Source organism: Pseudophryne corroboree, chromosome 12, assembly GCF_028390025.1.
Source record: "Pseudophryne corroboree isolate aPseCor3 chromosome 12, aPseCor3.hap2, whole genome shotgun sequence".
Lineage (NCBI taxonomy): Eukaryota > Metazoa > Chordata > Amphibia > Anura > Myobatrachidae > Pseudophryne > Pseudophryne corroboree.
This window is the reverse complement of record NC_086455.1, coordinates 32,369,610-32,393,273: the sequence shown is the minus strand read 5'-3', so window position 1 is coordinate 32,393,273 and position 23,664 is coordinate 32,369,610.

Genomic DNA, 23,664 nt, shown 5'->3' with positions numbered 1-23,664 from the left:
TGTCCAGTCCTGGAATTGACATCAGACGCCCACCCCGTAAATACCTGGACACGCCTACATTTTCCCTACCACTCCCAGAAAACGGTCAGTTGACACCCATAAACGCCCTCATTCTGTCAATCTCCTTGCGATCACCGTGCGAATGGATTTGTCGCTAGAAGCATTGCCCAGCAACAATGCTGTTTGTACCCATACGACGCACGTGCGCATTGCGGTGCATACACATGCGCAGTAGTAACCTGATCGCTGCGCTGCAAAAACTGTCAGCGTGCGATCAACTTGGAATGACCCTCCATGTTCTAATGCAAAAACCCTTATATAAATTCAGGATTAGTATTATGTTATTGACCAAGGTACATTTTTATGCTGATTCATATGAGATAGCCCTGTTCCACCTATGTATAGTACTAAATGTGGAGGAAATGAGTTGCGGGAGAAGGCTGGAGTAAGTCTCAATGAGCCCCTCAATAAATGTGTGCAATATATTGACATTTGCAAGAACCCTCTTCAAATGACTCCTTCATGGTCAAATAATTGTATCTTCTACTGGCCAAAGGCCCAGATATAATCCCATCGGAACAGAGGTCAAACTACAGATTTTGTTCTCCATGACAAAAGTTTTAGTTGTGCATTTGTCACTGTATTATTCCACTGGGACCAGATTTTATTGGGTTGGGTTTGTTTTGTCACAGTCATAATATTGACATGGTTATAATGTCCACATACTTGTCATGTCGACAATGATCAAGTCTACATTCATTATGCAGAAACTGATGAAATATTGAAATGATTCGAATGTTGATGAAACAGACCCATGGTGCAATAGCTTCATTTTCTTGCGCTGGCAGCTCCAATGGTCAAGTGTTGCGGCGTTCTGCAGTGAATATGCTATGCATATCCCTAAACCTAACCCTCTCCTCCCACAGCCAAACCCTAACTGTCACAGTACAGCCTAACCCTAAGCCTACTACAGCCTGACCCTTAGCCTCCCAACCTGCAGCCTAACCCTAATGTCAGTATTGTGCAGAATGTCAACGTTTTATACGTTGACATTGTGGACCTGTCGACAATCTGCAGATGTCAACATTGTGTGATTGTTCCCATGGTGACTACATCTCAATGTTAGCTACTGTACCTTCATTTTGCAGTCATTATGTGTTATGGCCATCCTTTAAGTTGGTGCCAACATTGGTCACCTACTCTCAAGCACACATTTCCTCCAGGGGGTTCACTATGGCTGGCCGGCGGTCGGGCTCCCGGCGACCAGCATCCCGGCGCCGGGAGCCCGACCGCCGGCTTACCGACAGCTTGGCGAGCGCAAATGAGCCCCTTGCGGGCTCGCTGCGCTCGCCACGCTACGGGCACGGTGGCGCGCTACGCGCGCCACACTATTTTATTCTCCCTCTATGGGGGTCGTGGACCCCCACGAGGGAAAATAATTGTCGGTATGCCGGCTGTCGGGCTCCCGGCGCCGGTATACTGAGCGCCGGGAGCCCGACCGCCGGCAAACAGAAGACCACCCCCTCCAGGTACAACAAGTATTCTTGCACAAATATGTCAGTTAGATAAAAGCAGGCATTTATTGCTCATCTAAAAGAGCTGCTATCTATTTGCTTTGTCGTTTTCCTAACACATATCAGTGTATTCTCTTTGTAATTTGTATAGGACAAGCAGGTAAGCAAACTTGATGCAAATGTTTTTTTCATGTGAAATGCATTTTGCCAATTTATATTCGGCACATGGCTGTACATTATATCTCTGCCCTGTCATGTTTAACCCATGGGATGAGGTGTATTGAGCTCTGCTGTCTTATAGTATCACTAGGTAGATTTAGAGGAAAACTCTAGCAGGAAACCGTATTACTGTAGACACCATTATGTATTTTTCAGAAGCAAAATTGTGTTTTAGTTCCATCCAGGGTGGTTATATTACATATTTAGTTAAAAAAAGAAAGAGAGAAACAACATAAGATATGTTGCGTAAATCTATCTATCCTGCTTTATTTAAATTAACCTTACCTTAACACAACTGTTTGTTATTTATTAATTCATACATATCATATATAGATGTTTCTGTTGTTCTAGTAAATGTTCAAGCTATACAAAATTATGATTTCAATTGCTTTTTGCATTCCATCAATTATTTCAGAAGCAGGAGCTTCTGAAAAAAGCAGAATGAAGTGTACAGTATATGACATAAGTCATCTAATATGGTGCCATTGTACAGTACAAATATTGCAGGATATGGACAAGTTTTATAGACTTTGCTTCTTCAGAAGACATAATACCCCAAACAGTAGCAGGGCTGCAGAACCCAAAGGTTTGATTACATTTTAGGCAGTGGGGTGGAGATGAAGGAAGCAAAAACACATGAGGGAAAAGGCCCAACGTGTGAGAGTCTAATATTCAGAGCCGGCCTTAGCTATAGGCAGGCTAGGCATTTTCCTAGGGCATCCAAGCATGTCTAGGGGCATCCAGGCATGTCCCTGCAGTATCTCATGCTGGGAGGGACAGTCTGCAAACTAACTGTTACTTTCCAAATGTATTCAATCAGTACTTGTATACACTGCTGTTCACATTTGTCAAATAAAATGCACACTCTGCCTTAAAGTTCTTTAAACTCCCTCTGACATGCTTGAATGCCCCTGACTTGTGAGACCTCAGACAGACAGCAGAAGCCCAGTAACTGCAATTCCTGGACCTGTGACATTTTCACTGATTATATAAGGTTATTACTGGATGGCTCCTTATGATACCACATGTGTATTTGGAAGACTGCTTCACATAAATCTGACATCACCTATACTGCTTGTGCACATGGGGGAGGGGGACCCTGCCATCCTGTGTCCCTTATTCCTGTGCAAACCCCAGGTGTCTGCAGGGACATAACATGGGCAGTGTTCTCCTCACACTTTATTTCCTAGTCAGTCCATGCTGTAAAATTCCCCTCCCAGGATGGCATACCCTGTGAGGTCACATCCCTTGTATGGGTGCCAGCGCAAGCACGCACCCACCCACCCACCCACCCTGCCACCCCCATCTCACAAAACGCAGTCACGGATCCAGGGAGCTGCATGGGCGTACACACTTACTGCAAGCACGCCAGCAAGCAAAAGTAAGTTTTATAAAAAAAAGCTACTAGCATTACTAATGTGGGGCATATGTGTCAGGTGCATCACTGTGTCAATTATGTGTATTATGGGCATTACTGTGTGCCATTATGCAGGGTTGAACTGGACCACAGGGTAACCCCCCGGTGGGCCCCACTACCTAAGTGTTGCTGGGTCAGATGCAGAACTAGCGGCAGTGCTAGGGGGCACCAGACAAAATTTTGCCTAGGGCATCAAATTGGCTAGGGCCGGCTCTGCTAATATTTGATATGATTTAGATTACATTAATAATTATATCATTATTTTCATAATTTGTGTTTAAATGTGGTGTCCTATCGAATGCTTCACTCAAATTATTCCTTGGTTCAATGAAATTCACATGGCAAAATAAATAAAAGAAAGCTGTGCGGATGTAATGCACAGTGCAGCACATACAAGAATTTGCAGATATAGTTGCTGGACTAGTTCTGGAGCACCAAAGATGGCTCATTGACCAGGTATTGTCCAAGAAGGGGTATGACTACTCAGGCTTTTGCTGCTAACTTGAACCTGTGAAGATCCTTGTTCCCTAGTCCTTTATTATAACAGGGAACTGACAGCTGCAATGGATACTATCACCCCTGTGTATATACGACCCTGCAAACCACACCGTCAAGCACCTTAGTTTGACAACAGTATTTGTGATCTTAAGAAAAGGGGTCGTAGATTTGAAAGACGATGGAGGAAGACAAACCTGGTAGTGGATAAATCAAATATAATCAAACACATTGGAAAATATCAATAAACAATCACCAAAAAGAAAACAGAGTTCCTTTCAAATGAGGTCATGGCTGCAAAAAATAGGCCAGCTCAGCTTTTCCGTACAGTGGAGATGCTTTGCAAACCAGCATGCCTGCAGCCTGACGAAACCCTCTCCCAGTCAAGATGCAATAAGTTTGCAAAATGTTTTGCAGATAAAGTATACACCATCCGGGCTAGAATTAACCCCCCCACCCTCCCGGGACACCAAAGGAATACCAATCTAGCAAGATTGCCAATGTAAGCCACCTGTCTTCATGGAACAGCTTTGACCAAGTGGAAGTACAAAGCATTGCTGAAATTACCCAAATGCTGCATGTGATCTGGACCCTGCCTCATTCAAACTTCTGTTAGTGTGTATGGAAATAATCAGCCCTGTATTTGCAAAAATAGTTCAATACTCTTTGCAGACAGGCATTTTTCCTGAACCACTAAAGAAAGCAATAGTCAGACCACTTCTTAAAATATCTAATTTAGGCCCTGACTGCATGACCAACTTCAGGCCAGTATCAAACCTTCCTTTTCTAGGAAAGGTTATTGTTAAAGTGGTTGCAAATCAACTAGAGACCCACCTGTCAACCCATAACTTTTGTGATCCATTTCATCCAAGATTCAGGAGAAGACATAGCACCAAAACAGCCCAGGTATAGGTGCTTAATTATCTACTAATGGAAAAAGACAGAGGTGACTGTTCAATCTTAATCCTTCTGGATCTCTCTGCATATGACACAGTGGACCATGGGATTCCAACTGAGCACCTGAAGAATTTCTGTGGTTTTACTGGCACAGTCCTTAGCTGGTTCAAATAATCTGTCACTGGCAGGTCACAGAGAGTTTCATCTGGAGAATACTCTTCGCCACCAATACAATTGACTTGTGTTGTCCTACAGGGTTCTATACTATCTCCCATGCTTTTTTCAGTATACATGCTACCACTAGGTGAAATAATCAGATGTCATCATACCCAATGTCATGGCTTGGTATTCCACTGCTATGCAGATGATACACAACTGTCCTTTGCTCCAGGTACTGATAATCCAATAACAACCCTAAATGGATGCCTAGCTGAGCTCCAGGAGTGGATGAGTGACAGTTGGCTGAGACTGAACCCTAATAAAACAGGAGTCCTTATGATAGGTCACAGGACAAGACTGCAGCATAGCCACCTGACATTACTTATGCTTGGGGGTTCAGAACTACAAAACACTGAACATGTGCGGAATCTTGGTTTTGTCTTGGATAGTGGCCTGACACTCAAATATCACGTGTCAGCCACAATCAAATCCTCATTATTTCATCTGAGGAACATAGCCCGAATCTAGCACTTAATCCCCTTAGATGCCTAAAGTCAAACATGCATTTGTATCATCACACCTAGACTACTGCAATGCCCTCTACCTTGGACTCTCAGCAAAAGAATTGCACCCGTTGCAGGTGGTACAAAATGCAGCTGCCAGGCTATTAACCAACCAGCCCTGTTCCAGCCATATAACACCCATTCTCAACTCCCTTCCCTGGCTACCTGTAAAATGGCTAATCATTTTTACGATAGGCTTACTTACTTTCAAAGCCCTACATGATCAGAGCCCAAGGTACTGTACTTGAAGCAGCTTCTGATTCCTTACTGTCCCACTCAATTACTATGATTTGTAGATGAAGGACTACTAACAGTACCTAGAATCTCCCTGAATTCATCTGGGGGTCGAGCTTTCATCTTTGTGGCTCCAACTCTATGGAACTCTTTTCCCCATATGGTGCGAGAATCCTGCAGTCTAGAATCCTTCAAAAACTGTCTACTGTTAAGATTGTTTTGTAAAGATAATTATAAAGCACTTTGAATCCTATCATCATTGTTATTATTATTATTATTATTATTATTATTACAACTCCCAATTAGCTCCCAATGCAAAATTAGTTAATCTCCAGTTAGTCCACCTACTTAATAGTCAGGCAGCCAATACTAAACGGCCTCTTATCCTTGAATTACTGAGCTGATTAAGACCATACCATATCTAACACAACTGTATCAACATTCTCCACTTTATATTGTATGTATTTTAACAGTAGAATTTCATTTCTGATTATTACTTTGTAACCATTTCCATTTGTCACAATAACTGACTCTGTCTATGTAGCTGGTACCTAACCTGAATGTAGAATAATACATTATCCAGCTGTGTTATTTATACTATGGGTTTGATTCTGGATCGGACACAGCCACGCCAGGTCTATGCCTATTGACGGTTGCATGTAAGAGGCTTTATGCAAATTTCGCTATGAAGTCCTTTACTGGTTTACATCCATGTGACCATTAGATCAAGAACTGGGGTGCTCACTTTCAACATCCTTAGCTGCTGAAATATTGCCTGGTGTGTTATTAGACGCACTCTTGGTCACACCATCAGAACTCTCACCAGCCGTATGTCAGGTGCAAATTTTCCATTTGACTATGGCCTCCTATGTGAGTGATTAAGCATATGTATATGCAAACAATTCAGGATATTCTCATATCACTCCCATAAGACGGATCATTTCCCATGAGCATGCTAAGCCACCTCCCAGTAACCACCCAGGAATGCCTAATGGATTTTCATTGTGCACACATGCACAGTAAAAACAATTTGCACAACTCCTGTACATCCAACATCAACATACTGTGGCATATGACTCAGAATCTTATTTTGTGGCTTGATCATTTTGTAAATAGCTTGGCTGACAACCTGTACCTTAAAAAGCAGTAAAAGCTGCAGTTTGCTCAAACTGTTAGTAAATCTACCTTATTATCTCCACCATGGCTATTTTCCAAATCGCACTTTGTACTTTTGTCAACATTAGCACATAAATGGCAGATCCCTTTCCAATGCAACCACTGTCTGATCAATGCATCATGATCTCATAACTTATTGTAAAGGTGACCTTTTCTAGAAATCTTCTGTAATGATCTATGAGCCCTGAAGTAGCTGATGCACTTACACAGCAGCCAGCTATGAATTGTAGGCATGCATTGGATATCTCCCTCCTTCTACTCTCAGGGGTCTATGTACTTAACCTTGGAGAGAGATAAAGTAGATGGAGAAAAAATACCAACCTACAGTATCAACTCCTAACTGTCATTTTGGAAACACAGCTTGTAACATGGTTGTTAGGAGATGATTGGCTGGTACTTTATCTCTATCCACTTTTTTCTTTCTCCAAGGCTTAGTAAATACAGGGTGATTCAAAAGTCACAGTACACCCTTTTGTTTCAAAAACTGTGCAGGAAATGGGAAAACTGAATGCTCCAGTAAGGTATGGGTGAGGTGGGCTATTTTTAGAGTATATACCAAACATGGGTGCCATCTTGAAATTGGCCATCTTGAATCTAAGTCAGTTTTTTCAAATAGAAAGGGGGTCGTGTAACATGTCATACAACATTAGAATTTACTGACAATCTTATTGCTGCAAACAGATTTGAAATAATAATTATGGTTCAAAAGTTACAACACTTTTTGTTGTTGCAGGTAACTGAAGATGGCTTTGAAAAAAGAGGAGACAATTGAGGTCATTTTGATGTCAAACATCATATGCTCCATTGTGGGCTCATCACGAAGGATGCCAAAACCATTGTTGAGGTTGTCTTATCAGTAGCACTTTTTGGACTAACACTCCGTGACTTGTCTGCCACAGTCCCAGTTTCTTGGAATTTGTAAATTATGCACCTATCAGTGTTATGTGAAATTGGAGGCGTTTTGGGGTGCCGGATGTTAAAATTTGCAGCTATCACACAGACATTTTGTTCTCCAGACATCATAATGACCTCAATTCTCTCCATTTTTGTCAAAACCAATCAACTTTTCAGCAAATTCTGATGTTGTTTGACATGTAACACGACCCCCTTTTCATTTGAAAAAACGGACTTAGATTCAAGGTGGTTAATTTCAAAATGGCACCCATGTTCGGTACATACCCTAAAAGATAGCCAACCTCAGCCATACCTTACTAATGTATTCAGTTTTTCCATTTCCTGCACAGTTTTTGAAACAAAAGGGTGTACTGCAACTTTTGACTCACCCTGTAGATCCCTCAGTACTTTACAGAAGCTTTCCACCTAGTAGTAATGTTGGGACCTTCCTAATAGTAACACTGGAACCTTACTGCATTGGGTGAACATTGTGGGAAATACTAGGCAGTCGGAAGGAGTGGCATTCACATAAAAAGGCCATGTGCGTTATGACAGCATAATAAATGCTACTTAGTATCCAGAAAATACATAAACAATATAATCAAGAACTACATGATATAGTGTATGTTAAATATGAAGTGTGATCTAATTACAGTATTCATGTAAATGACTCCCACAGGAGAAGTTAAAAAAACACACAAAAAATTGTAATTACGCTAAGATTTAATTGGGTAAAATCTTCATGCTTTTTTGCTGTGTAGCATTTCCGTGTTATAATTTACAAATGCAAAAGTGTCTTGTGAACAACAACACTGGATTTATTATATACATTAGCTGCTTAAATGCCCTGAAGAAAACTTTGAGTGTGGAAAAGCACAAAAAAATGCAAATTATTTTTGAAAAACAAGATACTTTGTGTACAATGTTACCTGAAGGGACTAAGGCTGAACAAAATAATGCATAAGCAGAACAATCTAGTTTTCCATATAACTATTTCATTTGTTTCTTAAAGGAAATATACACCTTATAAATTTGTTGGCTTTCTTTCAACTATATTTTCTATATATGTTTAGCATAATGTGTCAGTAGTTCTGCACAGGAAAATGTGTTAGCATAATCCCACATAACTCTTGCTTACTAAATTTAGACATCACTCACAGCATAGGGACCAAGTGATCCTGGAATGCGTTCTCTGCTAGGCAAAACTCTAAAAAAACAAGCTACTAAATATTGAGTACCATTACTAAACTCACTTTGAAAACTGTAAGTTATATAATTTTTTTAAAAAGTACTGCAGAGTCACGATTTTGTGGTGCAGCCCAAATTTTAAAATTAAGTGTTGACTTGGGATAAGGGGCGGGATCATGCAAAAACAACAACAAGCAGGTAAGGTTTGATTTAGGTATAGTACAAGCTTGGTTTAATTTTCTTACTGTGAATGTTAGGTATGTCATACTTTCATTATAACATTAAGCCTTTTAAGTTCTTAATTGGCATACAGATGTGCCCAAGTATTTAGTGGCAAATTGGCAGCCTTGTCAGTGCCATTGGTGTATGAATAGATGATACTCCCTGTTTTCTTCTCATTGGTAGATTAAATATGTCAAGGACTCATCTTGTTGGACACCTACCTGCTGGATAATTGTTGTACTTTCCCTGTGGATTTGTTAATCTTGCCAGTGGACTCCATGCTTATAAAGGTCTCGATTAAGCTTTTCTAAAAGTTTTATAATTTATGGGCATTTCTTATTTGTTTTTATTGAATACCTTATAAATATTACATTGCGGTACAACATTATTGTGGCACTTTGCTTCCTTGCATTACATGGTTCTTTGCTACAGTAAGTCCAATTGGTGAAGCTCTACATTTCTATCTGGATGGAATTCTCCACCCAGCCATCATTATTGAAGGCTTTGCCTTCATTGCATTCTGGTATTAAGTTATGTTCACTTGCGATACAAGTTCAGAACATCCCATACTATTATTTTTTTTTCTTAGGTTACATTATTGGATAAGGAGGAGAGAAACCCATTATTTCAATTTTCTACACTTACTGTAGTTACACCTCTAATTAACTAGTTATACCATTCATAAAGTGATTTTTACTGTTCACAATGGCTTTAACATATTCTAAACTTTTATGTATATATTTTCATTTATTTGTAGTTATATTCTAAAATAAAGAAACTATTTGGTGAAGAAAACCCAGAAGCAAGAACCTATTGAAGAGCTCAAGAAATTGTAGCATTTGGAACATACTTTAGAATAAAATGCGCTGTTTTTATATACACTTTAATATATTTAATACACTGTGTGTTACCCCTTGTGTTTTTGTTGTTGTTATTATTATTATTATTATTATTATTATCATCATCATTTATTTATATGGCACCACAAAGGTTCCACAGCAACTAACAAAGTACATAAACAAATGAGTAAAGCAAGAAAACAACTTACAGTACAGTGCATTGTAGGACAAGTACATGGTAAATAAACATATCTGCATCAGAGGACAAGACAATGAGATAATCATCAGGGTGGCAGAAACCAAGGGTTAGGTACTATTGTAGGGAGTATGGAGTCAAAATAGACTAAGAGAGAGAATAGCACATGAGGGGAGAGAGCCCTGCTCATGAGAGTTTACAATCTGATGGGGCGGGGCAGACAGGCGGGGTGACAGATGGGGTAGAAGTGACCATGTAACAGAGGGTTAGGATGAGAGATGACTGGGTTTGATGAAGAAGTGGGTCTTGAGATCCCATTTCAAGTTTTGTAGAGAGGTGGAGAGTCTGGTATGGAAATGTAGAGAATTCCAGAGGTAGGCATCTCCACAGGCAAAATCTTGGAGATCGGAATCAGAGGAAGTAAACAGTTGACAGGAGAGGTGGCATGTATTTGTGGAACAAAGAGGGGGTAGAAGTATAAAGGAATATAAGCTTAGATATGTAAATGAGAGAGGACTGGGTGAAGGCTTTGTAAGTGAGTGGGAGATGCTTGAATTGGATTCAGAAGGGCAACCAGTGAAAGGATTCCAAGAAAGGGTATGTGGACATAGTATGTTTTGAGATGGAGATGAGCTGGGTAGCAGCTTTAAGGATAGATTGGAGTGGATAGAGAGGCATTTGTAGGGAGGCCAGATAGGAGGAGATACAGTAGTCCAATCTGGAGATGAAAAGTGAGTGTATGTGGGCCTTAGTAGCATCCACGGTGGAAATATTTTTGAGATGGAAATGGCAGTACTGCGATAGGTACTGAAAGTATGGTTTGAAAGAGAGAGACAATTGTAGGATAACTCCAAGACAGCAGACTTGAGGGCTAGAGGAGATAGTTGTGCCATCAATAGAAATAGATTAGAATTGTGGGAGGTGAGGTACTGTAATGCTCATGTTATGTTTAAGAAAGCCTGGGACATCTAAGAAGAGATAGCAGAGAAACAGCTGGAATTACAAGTGAGAAGAGAGGGGCAAAGGTCAGGGGAGGAAAGGTAGATTTTTATGTAATCAGCATAGAGATTATTTTGGAAGTTTAAAGAGCAAATTTGATCACCTAGAGAGGATATATAGAGAGGAAAAAGGACATTTCCAAGAACAGAAGAACAGAACCTTGGGGGACACCTATGTTATGGGAAGTACCATGTAGGTGGAGTCATAGATTAGACAGAGAAGGAACAGTCAGCGAGGTAGGGGAACATCCAGGAGAGGGCAGCTTCTGCAGACCAATGGATTGAGGGATTTGCAGGAGGAGAGGGTGGTCCACTGTGTCAAAAGCAGAAGAGAGGTGAAAGAGAATAAGCAGAGAGTAGTGGCCTTAGGATTTGGCAGCATGTAGGTCATTGCTGACTTTCATAAGGCAGTTTCAGTGGAGTGGAGAGGATGGAAGCCAGACTGAAGGAGGGATCAGGTTGTTGTGGGTATGTTGGAATGTGATTTTCTGACATATAGAGTCAATTTTGAATGTGAAGCAGGTGGTAAGTCAAGGATAGAGAATGTATAAGTGAGTGGGCAGAGGATGAAGTTGACCGTAGCAAAGACACGCTAGGAGTTTGAAGATTGGGAGGAGATGGGGTGCTTGAAGTATGACTATTTAGAGATGGAAAGCGCAGCACTGTATATTTTTTACAGATTTTCTTGCACTGAACATGTTTATTTTGTAAGGAGATAGCCAAACTACTCTAATCTTATGGATATTGACTTAGGGCCTTATTCAGAGATGAATGCAGCCTGGATATTTCTGCATACTTTTAGTAGAAAATATGTATGCTTATCTCAGTACCACTCCAATCAGGGGTGTGACAAATCAGGATAATATCCTCTTTTGGGCAAAACTTTTCTCTACATTTAGCAAACTTCTAAATCTGGAACATAACCCAACCCAAAACAAAGAAAACCTCATAGAGTATTTTTTTTAAAATAGAAAATATGGGACTAAAAAACATATAAAGAACAGCCTTGAGAAGATAGGAGCTCAAAATGGGCGTAGTTATTCTTGGATGTGTATAAGGAGCTCTACCTGATGTAATGTATATAAGAGGTAATATATAGTGTAATGTATATAAGGGGCTCTACCTAAAGTAACATGTATAAGGGGTACTACCTGGTGTAATGTGTATAAGGGATACTACCTGGCATAACGTGTATAAGGAGTTCTACCTGGCATAATGTGTGCAAGAGGCTCTACCTGGCATAACATGTATAAGGAGTACTACTGGACACTGGGGTATTTGCAATTACGGTTGAATTCCCGAAAATGTCGAGAAACGGGACATTTTCGCCCAAAAAAAATTCGACAATGCAATTCAGTTCTTTTCGTCAAAAAAACGGACTTTCAAAATTCGACTTTTTGAAATTCGACATTTTTCAAATTCGACATTTCTGCAATGGTACAAATGCGGCAATTCGACAAAAGTATATTCAATTGAAGATTGTAAATTCGACAACAGTGCTTTTAGACAGTAAATTTGTCATTTTCAATCCGCCACACTTTGCTGGCGGAATTTAATAAAAAAAATTTAAAAACATGTTTTTTTGTGTGTTTTTTTTATTGGTAATAGCATATCTATTTATATTAGAAGGGATTAGGTACTTGGTTTGTCTATTTTGGAGGCACAAGTATTATTTATATATTTTAAAAAATATATATATATATATTTTTTAAATGGAATGGTAAAAATCAGAAAAAAAATGCGTATAAGGGGTACTACTGTGTGGTTTAATGAGAATAATGGACACTACTGTGAGGTGTAATCTGAATTGGTACTATTCTGTGACCATGCCCCTTCCCCATGAAGCCACATTCCTATTTTAAATATGGGGTGTGTCACCAAATCTCTTTTTGGCACATGGCACCAAAATGTCTAGTTACATAGGTGAGGGATATTAATTAAATGCTAAAAAGTGTTATATTAGAAAAAAAATTAAAATGTGGGGACTGAACATGCAGGAGGCTGTGCTATCATTGCAGCAATCACACGATATGCAGCCTCCTGCAGCAATAAGAGAGGACACATCAGTACCATCATAGTGCCTTTCCCAATATTTTTCTGATTAGCAGTGCATGGTATTACAGTGTGCATCAGCATTATATTTTCTCTTTCTGTTTGACATTAACTGAAAGGCCAGTATAACCATTTGCCAAAAATTGGGATGGCTGGGTGTGGAGATACAAATGTCCCCTCGTCCTTGATGTTCTTACCGTGGACAGCCTGAGCAGGCCTTGGTATGGGTAACCCAATCTACCAGCAAAAGGCTCAGAAATATATATATATATTTTTTAAATTATGATTTGCACAGGACATCCCATGGATAGCTGATCTTTGTCCTCCAGTTACAGCCAACTGGATCAGTTCTTTTCCTTCCTCCCTCCATCCATGTGGGGCAGCTCTCTCATTTCCCTACTTGGTGTTTTAGTAGCCAATCAATATTCAATAAATTTCTAACATATGGTATTCAAATAACATCTTATTTCCGTAAACATTTTTGTGAATGTACAATAAAGTAGCAACAAGGGAGCATTGTGCTTTGTCTTTTATTGAAAGTTTTAATAAAACTTAGTATCACCAATGTTTGACTACTATGTAAAATGAAAAACATATTATTGAGCAAATGAAGATACAGGACCAATGTTTTGGCTAATGAAAATAATATACTGTATAGTCATAGACTAGAGGGAGATGTATAGAAGGGAGACAGAGATACTACTGTAGTTGTTACTTTGCAGAATGGAAGCCTAGGGGGTAAATTTTCTAAATATCAATTTTAATTGATTTTAAATTGCTATAAATCAAACTAAATATTGTGTTTCAGGGGTAAAAATATAATTTACTAACACACTATTTTTATATTGATTTTTTAAATATTAGTAAATGTGCAATTTGCCCCTAAAACACAACATTGATTTAAAAATGTATTAAAATATTTTAAAACAGACCTTTAGTAAATTAACTCCTTGAGGGGTCAGTGGCCTTGGCCATTATGGTGTAACCAAACAAACATAGTGTGGCCTCAACCCCTCACATTGGCATAAGTGTTCTTCAGTGGGCACAGGAACTAAAACATTGTGAGGCCATGCAATGAATCATGCCTAAATCCACTCCAGCCCCAGGGGCTGACCAATTACCACATAACATTCTCACAATTACATTTTTATCATCATTATCATAATCATCGAAAACTTCACCTGTTATGAACTCTATAGTTGAAGTTTCTCAGAAATTGTTCATATAAAGATAAAATAAAAATGTTCACTTCACTGCAGGATTCTCCATTCATCTGCTGAACTACTCTACAGTATATCCCCTATTCTAATTTGTTGCAGCCACCCACTGTTCATGGTAAAATACAATACTAGTCTTGCACAATTAAATAGAAGTTCTGCTCAGGTCAACAGAACTGTCTGCACCTGTCACAACTCATACTACACCAAGCAATTAGAATGGGGAAAAAAGGTCTCCAGAGAGGTATAACAACATAACAACATGTAAAAAAGAGGTATAACAACATGTAAAAAAAATAGAGAATCACAAACACTGTTTGGCTTGGTGTGTAAAAAGAATTGATTTACAGATAAATAAATGGAAAACAAAAATTTATTGACTCCTTGAATATATTGATGAGCTTAATCTCTAGTGCGGGGCATATTCATCATTCCAATAGGAAGTTGCCATTATTCCATTTAAGGGGGAAATATAATGCAATTTTTGTAGCTAGCTCAAACTCTGCACAAATTGCTTGAAAGTTGCTGTCAGTTTTGGTCTAAAAAAATCACCAGATTCAGTACTCTCTAAATGGTTTGGAGGATTAAAATGCAAATTGCCACCTACTGTATATGCTGTGTTTTTGAAAGGTGAAAAATCACTGTCAAAATAAGTAATTAACCACTTGAACATTTTTAGAAAAAGTTTGAGCTACTGTATCTGCCTGGTCAAAATATATCAAAGAGGCACATTGAACATATATATATATATATATATATATATATATATTTATTTATTTATTTAGTTGTCGCTAATTACACTAAAATAAATGGCCCAAACAAAGAAACATTGTAATTACATATACAGTAAAATACTAAAACATATATATAACATACTGAATAAATATTAGGAGCCCAAAAATATTTATAAATTGATTTATTAGGCCAATTATATTTTTGGAGCAATTTTAATAAATTATTGATGTCATCAGTAATTATTTTGCATGCTTCTATCACCTCAATTGCCAGCATGCATGTTCCTCCCTCATTAATAAATTCATATGGCCTCAATTCAAGTAAAATATTATTGCCTTTGCTTTTAATGTATAAATATTTTTGTCCCCTTAATATTTACTCAATATTGTGAGTGAAATTAAAATTTTATTTTTTTATTATTATTTATTGCTAATTTACCCCAATATTAAATCTAATCAATGATTTTGCCTAATAAATATATGTATTCATTGCTTTGTTCCCTAATATGTTAATTAGTGACAAATTACTACACATGTTTAATGTTATTTTATTAGTACTGTTGTAAGTGAGACTGTTCTGTTTATTTTTCTCCTTTTTGTTTATGAGAACATTGTTTGCCTAATACTTCTTTTGTATGTCATTCTTTTTAATTGTTTTCATATATACTTTAAGCATTGTGAGCATGTTTCACATCTTAAACTTCATTTAATAAGATTTGTCACTGTGATTCTTATCATATCCATTTTGCCTGTGGATTCACTTAATCAATGCTAAGTATCTACTACTACTACAGGTTATGTTGGGGGGTAATGATACCTAGAACTTAATTGCAATTGCAAACTTGGAATGTGTCACTACTGAAACAAAGTCTGTGATAGAAGAAATTGGAAAATAATAATGAGTGGGAGAGATACTAGGGAGTGTAATATTTTCTGTAGACAGACTATTTGGTTGCTTTTAACAACCACTGTATCAGACCCACATCACACCGGCTCATGTGCGTGCTGATTTTGACAAAGTTACAGACAGCAGTTAGTCATTGGAACTGTGTCTTTGACAAGTACTATAATATATAGTACTAATTTGTCTCAAAATTTGGCTAATTTTGAGACAAATTAGCCACATTTTAAGTTGAATAATTTATTCATAAAGATATAATTATCAGAAAAGAGAAAAAAAGGCACACAGTATTTGGCCTCAGTCAAGGAACTGTCTCTACACTAAAAGTGATAATTGGGACATTGGCATATGTATATTTTTATTTATGTTGTGCCATCAATATATGCAGTGCTTGTTCTTTTATAAAGGCATGTCTAAGTAACTTACTCGACAGACTATCAGTGAGCTTTATTGTTGATTATCCATACATTGTTATCTCTTTTGATTTCACTTTTTTTGCAGCTTTTACTGGATGATATAAATTACCAAGTCTGTTCTATGCTACCGTATGTTACACTCTCCTCCTTTTAGCTGCTGTGTTCACTCTTCAGTGAGGATTTTGCAGTCCAAGGATGGAGATAATATGTAGATGGGATTTATAGCTGTCAATAGTGGCTGACGAGTGTTGCTTGAACAGCAGCTTCTTCAGGGAGCCTATTGCTGCATCATTAGCCTGAAGAGTCATGTTTCACTAGCAAAATTGCACTGTTAAGGATAATGGTCTCACAGCTGTAAAAGACATGCAGTGAAGGTGACTGCAGTTCATGTACACTGTGCATCTTTGCTGATGTTATGTTTATTTTATTAAGATGCCATAACACCTCAGTAATCACATACTGTACATACTACGGGAACTGCAAAAAGAAATGTGAATGTTTTCTTCCACATTATTTAAAATTAACATAATAGGTACTTCAATCCAATTTTAAAAGATGTCCCAAATTTTTCATTAAATGACGTTATAAAGAATAAATCTGTGTATATAAAGAATGCACAGCAATACTATATAGATAGATACAGTAGATAGATAGATACAGTAGATAGATAGATAGATGTGTATATATATATATATATATATATATATATTGTAACAAGCGACTTTTCACCAGACAAGATGCTGACACAGTTGTATGAAAGAAATGCAGATGCAGACCGTTTACAGGATCCGGTCTCTAGGTCGACAGTAACTAGGTCGACCACTATTGGTCAACATTAACTAGGTCGACAGGGTCTCTAGGTCGACATGTTCTAGGTCAACAGGTCAAACGGTCATCATGAGTTTTTTACAATTTTTTTCTTTTTTTGAACCTTTTCATACTTAACGATCCACAAGGACAACGATTGGAACAGTAATCTGTGCCGAGCAAAGCGGTAGCAGAGCGAGGTGCACTAATTGGGGTTCCTGGTCACCCTACGAAGAAAACAACACCAAAAACTAAATAAAAAACTCATGTCAACCTTTAACCTGTCGATCTAGACCATGTCGACCGAGAGACCCTGTCAACCTAGTTACTGTCGACCTGGCTGGGTCAGTACTGGCTGGGTCAGTACTCAAGTTGGCGACTCTTGAGGAAGACCGAGTTTAGTAGAGTATAGACTGGTTCATCACGCTCAGAGTCTAACACTGACAGAAGATTCACTCTGACATCTTTTTTCCAACTGTTCTTCTTTTTTCTCATGCCAGCCGGTTAAATCACACTTGTTTGCCAATATATACTCTAATCTCTATCAGGTGTTATAATCGCATGCTAACGCAGGGCTTATAATATTTCCTGGTGTCTCAATTAATTTATCCTGTGTTAATTTCTTATGACACTGTGACTGGACTTCGGCAGCCGGAATTAATATCATGCTAATATTAGCGTTGGATTGTTACTAATTGTATTTTAGTTTTCTTGTTATCTATTTAGTATCAGCAATTTATTGCTACTTAGTTCATTTTAATTCTTTTTTGATTGTCATTTTGTCTTCATTGACCACGGACTTTTTTTATCTTTGTGTTATTAATAAAAGTTACATTTTACATTTATCTTTAATATCTCATACATTAGTCCAAGTTAAGAGTGCGCCCACAAAAGAGTCTTTTTTCTCTCCTTTTTGCTACCTTAATTAAGCACCAGTTCACAAACGGGTGTAGTATGATATGCCGGCGGCTGGGCTCTCGGTGATCAGCATACCGGCGCCGGGAACCCGACCGCCGGCATACCGACAGCGTGGCGAGCGCAAATGAGCCCCTTGTGGGCTCGTTGCGCTCGCCATGCTGCAGGCACGGTGGCGCGCTATGCGCGCCACACTATTTTATTCTCCCTCCAGGGGGGTCGTGGACCCCCACGAGGGAGAAAGAGTGTCGGTATGCCAGCTGTCGGGATTCCGGTGCCAGTATACTGTGCCCCAGGATCCCAACAGTCGGCATACTGAAGACCACCCATTCACAAACAGCATGTACACAATCTCAGACTTGTTGGCATCAGGAGCGCTGAGCCCTTGCGCTAATGAGCTTTATAAAAGTATGGCAAAGGTGTGCCTGATTGCTGGGAGCGCTTGCTCCAACACTTGGACCAGACCTACATGGATGGGATCTCATGTATGAAATTTCAGTGTATTTCTGTGTATCAACAGCAATACAATAATATAATTTCCAACTGCCAGATAATCTTTGACACAACATTAAAGAGACAACCTGCTGTGTCCCAACACCTCCCTGGGCTTCCTCCTGGTCCAGTCCTAAACCCAGGTCGCCTTAGCCCAGGAAACCCGAAATGTTGTGCCCTGTCCTGCAAACACCCGGGGTGGCATCCAGATTGGACTGCCACAATATATATATATATATATAAGGACAGGTGTGGGGTCGACTCTCCCAGTATATTCCAATGGACCGGGTGCCCATATAGTGAAGTAAATACCACAGCAGTGGGTACACTCCTATTGGGCTATTTATTTAAACTTGGATGAAGATAAAGTCAACTGAGATAAAGTACAAGCCAATAGGCTTCTACCTGTCATTTTGAAAACACAGCCTGTGACGTGGAAATTAGGAGCAGATTGGCTGGTACTTTATCTCTGTTGACTTTATCTTCATCCAAGGCTTAGTAAATAGACCCCATAGGTTCTGAAATCATCACACTACTAGCGGCATATGTGCAAATGGCAACGTTTCAGTGCCCTTTATTTGCTGCCACTTTTGTCAGGTCAAGAGGCATTTTTCATCAGGAACAGAGAGTTCAAAAATGTTAATACCAGAAATACTGTGTGCTCTATGGCAAAGACGGCTGTGGAATGCACAGTACTTCTGGTATTGGCAGCACCTGGGTTCTCTTATCATTTACTGCTCTATTTTTTTAACTTTGTTGACTATGTAGCTTTTGGGGTGTTGCTTTGGTAATTAAATATGAGTCTTTCTAGCATTTTTTGTTCTTTTCAGGCTCACTTAATAGGTGGACAGACTTAACTTATGAGTGCTGCTATAAAGAGGTATATGTGATACCCGGGCAGCACCGCATCCTTCAGTGATTTTAAAGCATGGGATGCCAGGCCGTCTCATCACATAAGCAAGAAGTTTATTCAAAGTTCAGACAGGGTTATCATGACAATCACATGTAATTTCTTGTTCTCCTCTCTCCAGTACAATATTCATATGGGTTACATCAGGTTAGCATTACCTTTCATTCGCTTCACTGGCAATCACAGCATAAACAATGATGTGATAGCATTACAGTAAATTCTGGCGCAGTCTCCGGGAATCAGTAGTGCAGTGGCCACAAACTGAGATTAATTTCGGTGCGTTCTCCCCCTATTCGCTGGGGGCTCTATCTAAACAGAATCTCTCATGGACACATTACTGGGGCCTTCATCCACACATGGTTTCCTACCACTCACCCAGATAGTCCTCTCCTGAAGACTCACACCTCCCGTCCTGCTTCTTGGGTACCCCTGAAGGTGGGGTTCCCCTTTGTTTCTTCCACTGATTGCTCATGCTGTTGCTGCTCTCACACTGTGAATCTGGATATCTCTTACTCTTCCTAGCAGCACCTACATGCTGCTCCATAATGCCAGGGGCTGTGGGATGCCATGCCTGTCCCACAACCCTAGCATGGGCTCTCATCCCTGGTCACTTACCCTGTCCTTTTCATCCCAGTTCTCAACTCACACTGAACTGTAGCCTGTCTTTTGTTCCTTGTCCTAAAACCCCCCTCCATGTGGCAGGGTCTGCCAGAACTAGTTTAACTGGTTTTGGGGCTATACACTCCCCCACTCACTGATAAGAATGGCTTTGGGAACTTTCCAATATCTGTTAATGGGTGTAGTATGGTATGCCGGCGGCCGGGCTCCCGGTGACCAGCATGGCAAGCGCCAATTAGCTCCTTGCGGGCTCGCTGCACTTGCCACGCTGTGGGCACGGTGGCGAGCTACACGCACCATGCTATTTTATTCTCCCTCCAGGGGGTCGTGGACCCCCACGAGGGAGAAAAAGTGTCGGTATGCCGGCTGTCGGGATTCCGGCATGGGTATACTGGGCGCCGGGATCCCGACAGTCGGCATCCTGAAGACCACTCCTGTTAACATTCCAGTATGCCACATATAGGTGGTTGGTGTTACATTTGGGTGAGTGATCTCACTACTACTGACTATGCTGTCTTGAAAAATGTCATAATATGACTGAAACGTAGACAACAATTGGAATATACCTGTGATTTATCAATAAATACCTGCTTATACTTTGGTGAGTGCCTGCACCTTGGATTCTTCATATTTGGGGAGCAGCAACTAGTTGTGTTGTTTAAAGCTTTGAGTGTGGACTTACAGCTATATTTATATATGTGTGTGTGAGCATGAGTACATACATTATTATGTGACAGTGGGAAAAATCTATCAACCACCTTCCATAGAAATAATTTTTATTTAACATATATAGAGGGAATTCAATTGTTATCACCCTCAATCTCCAGTCTAAAGTGACGGGAGATTGCAAAGGGCAATATTCAATTGATGTCCCACATCACACTGATAGCACCCATTAGTGTCGGGTTTAGCCACGTAAATTGGCTAAACCCAACTAAACTGATGGGCGCAATTGGGAAAAGTGCCATTTGGGTGCACAAACAGGTCACTTTTCACAAATTTCAGCTTGCCAAGTACAGCAAGTGCAAGCTGAAATGTAGATGCCGATAGCCAATTGTGCCCGAATGGAGCTATAATTGAATAGCTCCATTGGGCACCATCTAGTACCTGTAGGCCAGACATACATTTTAATTTTGCCTGTAGTGTCAATTAAAAATCTGTCATCACAACAATTTACATCAGGGTTTGGAATATTTATTTATTGTATACAGCTTTTAACTTTGCAATTTGGCTTTTAGAAAGATCGATAGTCAGCACCCTCTGTGACACTGACCCGAAGCGGGCCAGTCTCTGGGGATATACACAAGTATAATCTGCACACTTTAAAAATAAAAATGTGAAGAAAAAAACATAAAATTATAAACAATTTAAGAAAACAACAACAATTTAACAGTGGAAAAATGCTTTATTGCAATAATAAGCAGTAGATAATAATACACATCAACAGCAACTAACTAAAACACCAACTAAATAAACTGATACATTAACAATTGTCCATGGGGAAACCCTCACCTGTTTTTACTCACAGCTCATACAAGGGGTGATGATTTTCTAGCAGTTTTGGCTGTAATAAATTCAGCGGTTTAAAAACTGCCCAAAAAGTTGCCAAAAAGCATCACTCTAATAAAATCACAACTTGACAAATCTTTCCTCATGTGTTTTTTTATTCTGCATTATCACACAACAATCCTTGTTGTGTTGATTACTGTATGTTATAAATCATTTGAACAGCTTCAATAACAATGGTCTACTTTATATTAAATTTATCTTTATGATTGGCGTGAATATTTGTATAAATTGAGGATCTGTTGAAAGTAAAATTGGTTAAAAATATGTTATTTGTCTTCTGTCATGCCTGATGGTTTAGGCTGGCTTGGATTGGTGTGAGAGGCTAGATCTGAAGCAGTTGAGTACGGCTGGAGTGTGGAGGAAATGTGAAGGCTTAATATAACTCCTACTCATGGAGTGATGTGCACAATGGGAAGTGTAGGTTAATGGACATCAGAAGAGAAAATGGTGCTCTAGGCTTGGCTGGCCTGAAGGCGTGAAAGAAAGCAGAATAACTTTATTGTACAGCAAAGTATTTTGTACTTGAGTTCCCAGCTGTAATCAGGTAGTGGTGAATGGATGCAGGAACAAGCTGAAATGCTGGAACTGGACTACAGCAATGACTGGATGCCAGTGCCAACTGTATACTGTAATAGAAGCTGGTATGGAACTGGATATTGACAGGACTGGAAACGGACTGGAACCAGATAAGTGAGCAGACAGTAACCAGACTGGAACTGGATAGGGGACTGGACTGGACCAGGATATTGACCAGACTGGAACCGGGTAGGTGACTGGACTGGAACCAGGTTAGCAACCGGACTGGAAATGGATAGGTGACTTGACTGGAACCAGGATTAGTGACCGGACTGGAACTAATACACAGGAGCCTTCTGCTCATCTCACCGAAGGTGTACACTGACACCAATTAACATAATAACAGCAAAAGCAGTGAGCACAGCACACAGTGCTGAACCAAGGTAATAAACCAGGTAATAAAATCTGAGTCTGCCAACACGCAGTACACTTTTCAGTGTACGTTTTCAGCAGTTATCCCTCAGCTGAGTTTCACACCAGACAACTTGTCTTTTGAAAAGACAAGTACATTTTGTTAACTTGTACCATTAATTGAAAGGTATCTTTAAGGTGGATATGGTCCCTGCAGAACTTGGACACCGCCCTCAAAGGTTATCCCATTGGTGATTTTGCTCAAAGTTTGTCCTCTCATGGACACCATAAAAATGTTGAGGAAAAATAAAAGTATCTATTGTCACGCTCGGCGAAGACTGAGGTTCCGACAACCGAGCTTGGACTGGAAGGACAGCTGACTGTGTAGGAAGTAAACAAGGTGGTTGAATGTAATTCTTCCTCATAAGGTGGGGGCCTAGTAGGTGTAGAGTTGGCTGGTGAGCAGAAGAAACAGTGAGGACTCTGTAGGAGGTTAACTGTATCTTTAACAAAGAATCAACTGTACACTGATACATGAGGAATTGAAAGACATGGGAAAAGAACTGGCGTCAATGATTAAATGATTTGAGGAATGGAGCTGAAGATCACCGGTATGTGAGGTACTGAAAAACTGTGGTTTATGATTGGTAGACAAGGCTGAAGGAGGCTGGGTTTTGAAGGTCTGAAAGACTGTGGCTTGTGACTGGTAGATAAGGTTGAAGGAGACTGGTTTTGAAGAACTGAAAGAGTGTGGCTTGAGCTTGAAGAGCGAGGCTGAAGAACTCAGATTCTGAAGAAACAAAGACTGTGGCTTGGGCTTGGAAAGCGAGGCTGAAGAACTCAGATTCTAAAGTAATGAAGACTGTGGTTTGGACTAGAGACATGCCCGCAGGAACCACCGTTTAGCACCTGAAGCCCCTTAACGACCGGGAGCCCATGAGCGCCTCCACGAGTGGTGATGGGTTAAAGTGACAGGACAACAGCAGAGATAGGTCACGGACTGATGATAGCAACCAAAACCGGGGAACCAGGAGCAGCCTGGTAGCACAGAGCTGGAGTACCTTTCACAGGAAAGTAACTTGAAGCACTGGCACT